General features: G+C 37.5%; 1 protein-coding gene across 1 annotated transcript in view; it reads left to right on the plus strand.

Moving 5' to 3' along the window:
• Positions 1–376: 376 nt before the first annotated feature.
• The window catches only part of slc43a3b (solute carrier family 43 member 3b), a 37,380-nt gene continuing 30,771 nt past the window's right edge, over positions 377–6,985 (plus strand). Inside the window, exon 1 of the mRNA XM_084133586.1 lies at positions 377–393. The gene's annotated coding sequence lies outside the window, so the exon portion shown is untranslated. The remainder of the gene's footprint in view (positions 394–6,985) is intronic.

Below are 6,985 nucleotides of genomic sequence, written 5' to 3' on the forward strand. Positions count from 1 at the left end.
ACTTCTCACACTCAAGCCACTCAGCCTCACACACCTGTCCACTCGCACCGGAAACGGAAACGAGAGAGAGAGAGAGAGAGAGAGAGAGAGAGAGAGAGAGAGAGAGAGAGAGAGATTAAACTTATCTTTTTTATTTCATTTTTATGTAGCCTATGCATATTTATGATGATTGGAAATGCTTTGGCAATACATTGAAACAATTGTCATGCCAATTAAGCACTATTGTATTGTATTGAATTGAGAGAGAGAGAGTGAGTGAGTGAGTGAGTGTGTGTGTGTGCGCGTGCGCGCTCTGGTCTGGCGATCTGCCAGAGAGAGTGTGTGTGTGAGTGTGTGTGTGTGTGTGACTGCGGTGTTTCCTCATTCTCTCAGTCTTCTCTGCACTCATGACCGGTGAGTTCTTCATTCTTCGCTTTAACATCACATCATAAACACTGCACTGCACGAGAAAGAGGAAAGATCGGTGTGTGTGTGTGTGGGTTGAGACCTACAGTATATTTTTTCAGTCTATGGTTGAGACGGAGAAATTGGACCGATAGCAGTTTAGCAATAAAGATTGATTTATTTGTAATGCATGTGTGTCCGTCAGTATCTGAAGTCTATCCTGTTGCGTGTAATATAACCAACAGCGAACAACACAGCTCTGGCATATTTCTGCAGATCTGTATTATTCTCCTTCTACTGTCATGATATTCATGTGCTTGTAAGTTGAAATCAACGAAGCTTTATAAGTCATAACCGCCGACAAATCACCATAAAGTGCCTTTGAGACTTCACAATTTCCCCCCCAAAAATCTGAGATTTTCCACTTAACTTCATGTGTTGTATTAAGGAGACATTAGGCTGTTGGAAATGCACATTGGTCAAGCTCCAGCACTTTTTATAAATGAACTGCAAGCTGACAATATACGAGCAAACTTGTCATGGACTAATTCATAGTAGAATAAATACATTTTCATTGCGTAGTGATTATAAAATGTAGATCTGAGGAAAGATAATGTGTCCCTTTCCCAACAAAACATTTTAATTAATGGTAAAAGTTTTTTGATAATAATGAAGTTACTGCTTAAATATATATTGCCCAATAAAATATGCGATAGTTGCACATTCTGTTCTAAATAAAATATAACAACAAAGATATTTAGTCAAACTTTAAAACAATACTGGCCCTCATTTGTTTATTAAGAAATCACACACAAGGTTTTGTTAACTTGTTAAAATAATTTGTTTATTTTCATCCTAAAAGTTGAACATGACGGGGTGGACAACAAGATGACAGGGTGGACAGATGCTTTAATGGGTGAACTAGAACATTAGAAAAACAGGAACTTCAAGAAACCCTTAACCAGTATAGAAGAAGGAGAGGCCCGGCTCAGAAATGTCCTCCCTGTCATGAATCATGGAAGGCTCGGTGACAGGGTGGACATTTTTTGTCTACAGTTAGTATTTAATGAGCACATGGTGTACAGCAGTTAGCAAAGTGATTCACTGTTGAAGCTGACTGTGCACGGTTTAAAATATATATTTAGAATTTCTGAATTAATATTTCACAATGACAGGGTGGACATGTTAAGCTTGATAACACGCAGTTAACGTCATGTATACATTATGATTTTAGGCAGAAAGCTGACTGAAGTAATTATTACAAGTTGTGAACATGATTACAATAGAAAATGTTGTGTTTTCATAACATAATGAATTGAAACAATCAAAAGCAGTAGCTACATGAAATAAATCAGCAAATAAATATGAAGTTAGGGGGAAATAATAAACAATAATGGTAACTCTTTAAAATAAGGTTCATTAGTTAACATGAACTAAGAATGAACAATACTTCTCCAGCATTTATTAATCTTAGTTAATATTAATTTCAACATTTACTAATACATTATTAAAATCAAAGGGTGTATTTGTTAACATTAGTTAATGCACTGTGAACTACACAATGAACAGCTGTATTTTTATTAACTAACATTAATAAAGATGAATAAATACTGTAATAGATGTATTGCTCATTGTTAGTTCATGTTAGTTAATACATTTAACTAATGAACCTTATTGTCAAGTGTGTGTCTCTGTCACACTTATGATTGACATTTCCTTCACAATAAAAACGGAAGTGTGTATTTGACATGTGGAGTATGAAACTAACTTCAGTTCGAGACTGAGGTCATGATGGTCTGCTATCACACAGGACTATGAGCTTTAACTGACTATAGTAGAGCTCAGACTGACTCACACACACACACACACACACACACACACACACACAGTGTCAATAAAGCGTTCTGTGCACTGAGTATCTCCAGGCCTTTGGACTCGCTGAGATCTTCAGCTCTGTGAGCTGGGTTTGGGGAGAGTGTGTGTTTCATGGCTCTTTGAGGAAGTGTAGTCAGATATCTGATGATGTTTGACACTAAACTGCTGATGAGATCATTCAGCACATCTGTGACCACATGATCGTGTGTGTGTGTGTGTCAGGGTTCTTTGTCATGTTTATTCTTAGTCTTCATCACATGGACTCTGTTTTTCACCGTCCTCCCTCCGTTAGTTTATCATCATGATTCTTTACTCAGTTCAGGTGTGTGTCGCTGTGTTCAGGTGTGTGTGTGTGTGTGTGTGTGTGTGTGTGTCAGCATCCTCTCTCTCTAAGTTCAGTTCTGTTTGTGTTCATTATTAAAGATTGTAACTCTTCTTCTTCGTCGATCGTTTTTCTCGCCACGAAACCCCATTACAGTGTTGATGAACATGGCAAAAAATTGTATTTGATGTTATGCATAGAAAATATATTTATTTACATGTGCACAAACGTCCATGCTTTAAAACTCTAATCTTTACTGGAAACTAAATTAGTGGGGTTTTTTTCTTTTTCTATTAACTGAAAAATTCTAACTGCAATTTATACATACAATGACTTGAAGGCGTATAATGTGTAATAAGATGGTTTTTAATGATTAAAATTGATATCTCATTTCTGTTCTGAATATCTTGAAAAGAAAAATTAATTAGTTTGGCAGGATCATTTTACTATGCGGTCTCACAAAATATTTAAACAAAACTATTTAATCAAATTCATGGAGTGCGATCACATGCAGAACATCTTATCTTACAATAGTTCAGGTTCAAGACACTCAGAATAGTGTTATGTGCTGCAGATCCTCAAAATGTAATGGCATTTATTAATTATGAATTTATGATGTTTAAAAAGAAATTCTGATTTAGGTGTCTGGAATATATACAGTGCAATGCATAAGTTTAGACACCCATGCTAAAGTTGACTAAAAAGAGGAATAAAAAAATCATCTTTTGGAAATTGAACTTAATGCCTTAATCTAAAAAATGAGGAAAAATCCAACCTTTAAGGACACCAATTTTCTTTGTGAATGAATAATGTATCATAAATAAATAAATGTTCTTCCTTAAAATACAGGATGCATAAGTTTGGACACCGCTATGTTAAATTCCCATAGAGGCAGATTTTTATTTTTAAAGGCCAGTTACTTCATGGATCCAGGATACTATGCATCCTGATAAAGTTCCCTTGGCCTTTGGAATTAAAATAGCCCCACATCATCACATAGCCTTCACCATACCTAGAGATTGGCATGGCTTTATTTCAGTTAGCCTAATAGCTGGTTTGATTTGCATTGAGAGATGATCTTATGGAAAGTACTCCATGCCAATCTCTAGGTATGGTGAAGGCTATGTGATGTAACATAGGGCTGTCCAGACTTATGCACCCTGAATTTTAAGGAAGAACATTTATTTATTTATGATACATTATTCATTCACAAAGAAAATTGGTGTCCTTAAAGGTTGAATTTTTCCTAATTTTTTTAATTAAGGCATTAAGTTCAATTTCCAAAAGATGATTTTTTTATTCCTCTTTTTAGTCAACTTTAGCATGGGTGTCTAAACTTATGCATAGCACTGTATATATAGATATATATATACACCGTGAGTGAAATTATTCGGCAAATTGTATTTTTGATGATTCGTTTTATTATTGAACAACTAAAGTACTCTTGGTCAATCCAATATATTAATAAACCCCAAACCAGAATATTTAAGGAAGTAAAAGTGAGGTTTTGGATTTCTTAAGAGAATATCTGTGTGTGCACAATTATTGTGCAACTAAATGAAAAACGAACATTTTTCCATCTCACTTTAATTTTTTATCAGGTAAAAGGAGAATAATAACAACTCAGAATTTACTAATAAACATTTCTGACATTTAAAAAAAAAAAAAAATCAGTACCCAATATATCCAGCCTAGAAGTCATACGCCTTCATTCCTGGAGTCCGTCAGTGTGATGTGGTGTCGATCGTCAGCCAGACCCTGCTCAGAGGTGTACAGTTCTTCTTCAGTTCTTCTGAAGAAGTCCTCTATAGGGTTTAGATCCGGTGAAGAAGCCCTTTATAGGGTTTAGATCCGGTGAAGAAGTCCTCTATAGGGTTTAGAGCCGCTGAAGAAGCCCTTTATAGGGTTTAGATCCGGTGAAGAAGTCCTCTATAGGGTTTAGAGCCGCTGAAGAAGTCCTTTATAGGGTTTAGATCCGGTGAAGAAGTCCTCTATAGGGTTTAGATCCGCTGAAGAAGCCCTTTATAGGGTTTAGATCCGGTGAAGAAGTCCTCTATAGGGTTTAGATCCGCTGAAGAAGTCCTCTATAGGGTTTAGAGCCGGTGAAGAAGTCCTCTATAGGGTTTAGATCCGCTGAAGAAGTCCTCTATAGGGTTTAGATCCGGTGAAGAAGCCCTTTATAGGGTTTAGATCCGCTGAAGAAGTCCTCTATAGGGTTTAGATCCGGTGAAGAAGGACTCTATAGGGTTTAGAGCCGCTGAAGAAGTCCTCTATAGGGTTTAGATCCGCTGAAGAAGTCCTCTATAGGGTTTAGATCCGGTGAGGAAGTCCTCTATAGGGTTTAGATCCGGTGAAGAAGCCCTTTATAGGGTTTAGATCCGCTGAAGAAGTCCTCTATAGGGTTTAGATCCGGTGAAGAAGGACTCTATAGGGTTTAGAGCCGCTGAAGAAGCCCTTTATAGGGTTTAGATCCGGTGAAGAAGTCCTCTATAGGGTTTAGAGCCGCTGAAGAAGCCCTTTATAGGGTTTAGATCCGGTGAGGAAGTCCTCTATAGGGTTTAGATCCGGTGAAGAAGTCCTCTGTAGGGTTTAGATCCGGTGAAGAAGTCCTCTGTAGGGTTTAGATCCGGTGAAGAAGTCCTCTATAGGGTTTAGATCCGGTGAAGAAGTCCTCTATAGGGTTTAGATCCGGTGAAGAAGTCCTCTATAGGGTTTAGATCCGGTGAAGAAGTCCTCTATAGGGTTTAGAGCCGGTGAAGAAGGACTTCATCTTTAAGGCCTTTACTGGAGCTTTGTCCTGCAAATATCATGGTCTTCTTGAAAGATGCAGACTTTTACTTGTTCCAATGCTTGAAGAAAGTGTCTTCTAAAACTGGCATTAGGTCTGGGAGTTGAGGTATTTTGAGTCCATCTTCATCTAAAGAGGTCCATCAGATCTTCAGTAATAGCTCTGCGCTGTTCCTGATCCAGCCAGAGCCACTCTCATCTCATCAGTCCATGATAAAGCCTTGAGAAATCAGCCCTCAGAGATTCTTGGCCCAGTCTTCACACTTCATCTTGTGTGTGTGTTGTTAGGAGTATAAATACTCATATATATATTGATATATACACTGCCGTTCAAAAGTTTGGGATCAGTAGGTTTTTTAATGTTTTTAAAAGACGTCTCTTCTGCTTGCCAAGGCTCCATTTATTTGATTAAAAATACAAAACAAACAGTAATATCATGAAATATTATTACAATTTAAAGTAACTTTTTTTTATTTGAATATATTTTAAAATATAATTTATTCCTGTGATCAAAGCTGAATTTTCAGCATCATTACTTCAGTGTCACATGATCCTTCAGAAATCACTCTAATATGATGATTTGATGATCAAGAAACATTTATGATTATTATCAATGTTGAAAACAGTTGGGTACATTTTTTTGATTATTTTATGATGAATAGAAAGTTCAAAGGAAGATAATTTATTTTGAAAAAAAATTTTTTTGTAAAATTATAAATGTAACTTTTTATCAATTCCTTGCTGAATAGACAGAGAGACAGAGACAGAGAGACAGACAGAGACAGAGAGAGAGAGAGAGAGAGACAGAGAGACAGAGAGAGAGAGAGAGAGAGAGAGACAGAAATCATAATCTTAATCATGTCACCTGTTATAATTATTTGGGTCTGACAATCTCAGCTTCTGGAAAGTTTGACACTGCAATGAAAGATCTGACTGATAAAGCACGTAGGGCTTATTATAGTATAAGAAAACCCCTGTTCAAATTTAACCCACCCATTAAACTGTGGCTGAAAATCTTTGACAGCATCATCAAACCCATCCTTCTATACGGCTGTGAAATCTGGGGCCCCAAATTTAAACTAAATTACGATTCCTGGGACAAAACCCCTGTGGAAACTTTCCACCTTGAGTTCTGCAAGAACATCCTGGGAACTCACAGAAACGCTCCGAGTCTGGGTTGCCGGGCAGAATTAGGCAGATTCCCCCTCCTATCTGAGATCCAGAAGAGAGCCGCAAAGTTCTGGTTCCATCTATCAGACGCGCAGACAGACAGTTACCATCACTGCGCTCTCAGACACAGGGCAGGACACCCTGAGAGCGACCCCATGCAACATTTAGTGGAAAAACATCAACTTAATCCAACAACTCAGTTCAGACACGCAAAAGTAAAAGAAATAGGGAACATAACCAAAGAAGAATACATACACGATTGGCAGATAAAGGTCACAGAAGTAAATAAATTAAAATACTTAATACAAAATAAAGTCGGATTATAAATTAGCCCCATACCTGACCGAGATCAGTAACTATGGTCAGAGAAAGCTCCTGACGAGGTATCGCATCAGTGACCACAGTCTGTGTGTGGAGACGGGCCGGCACAAGCCGAGCTGGAGAGCC

The sequence above is a fragment of the Abramis brama genome, assembly GCF_963993115.1.
Source record: "Abramis brama genome assembly, chromosome: 13".
NCBI classification, from domain to species: Eukaryota; Metazoa; Chordata; class Actinopteri; order Cypriniformes; family Leuciscidae; genus Abramis; species Abramis brama.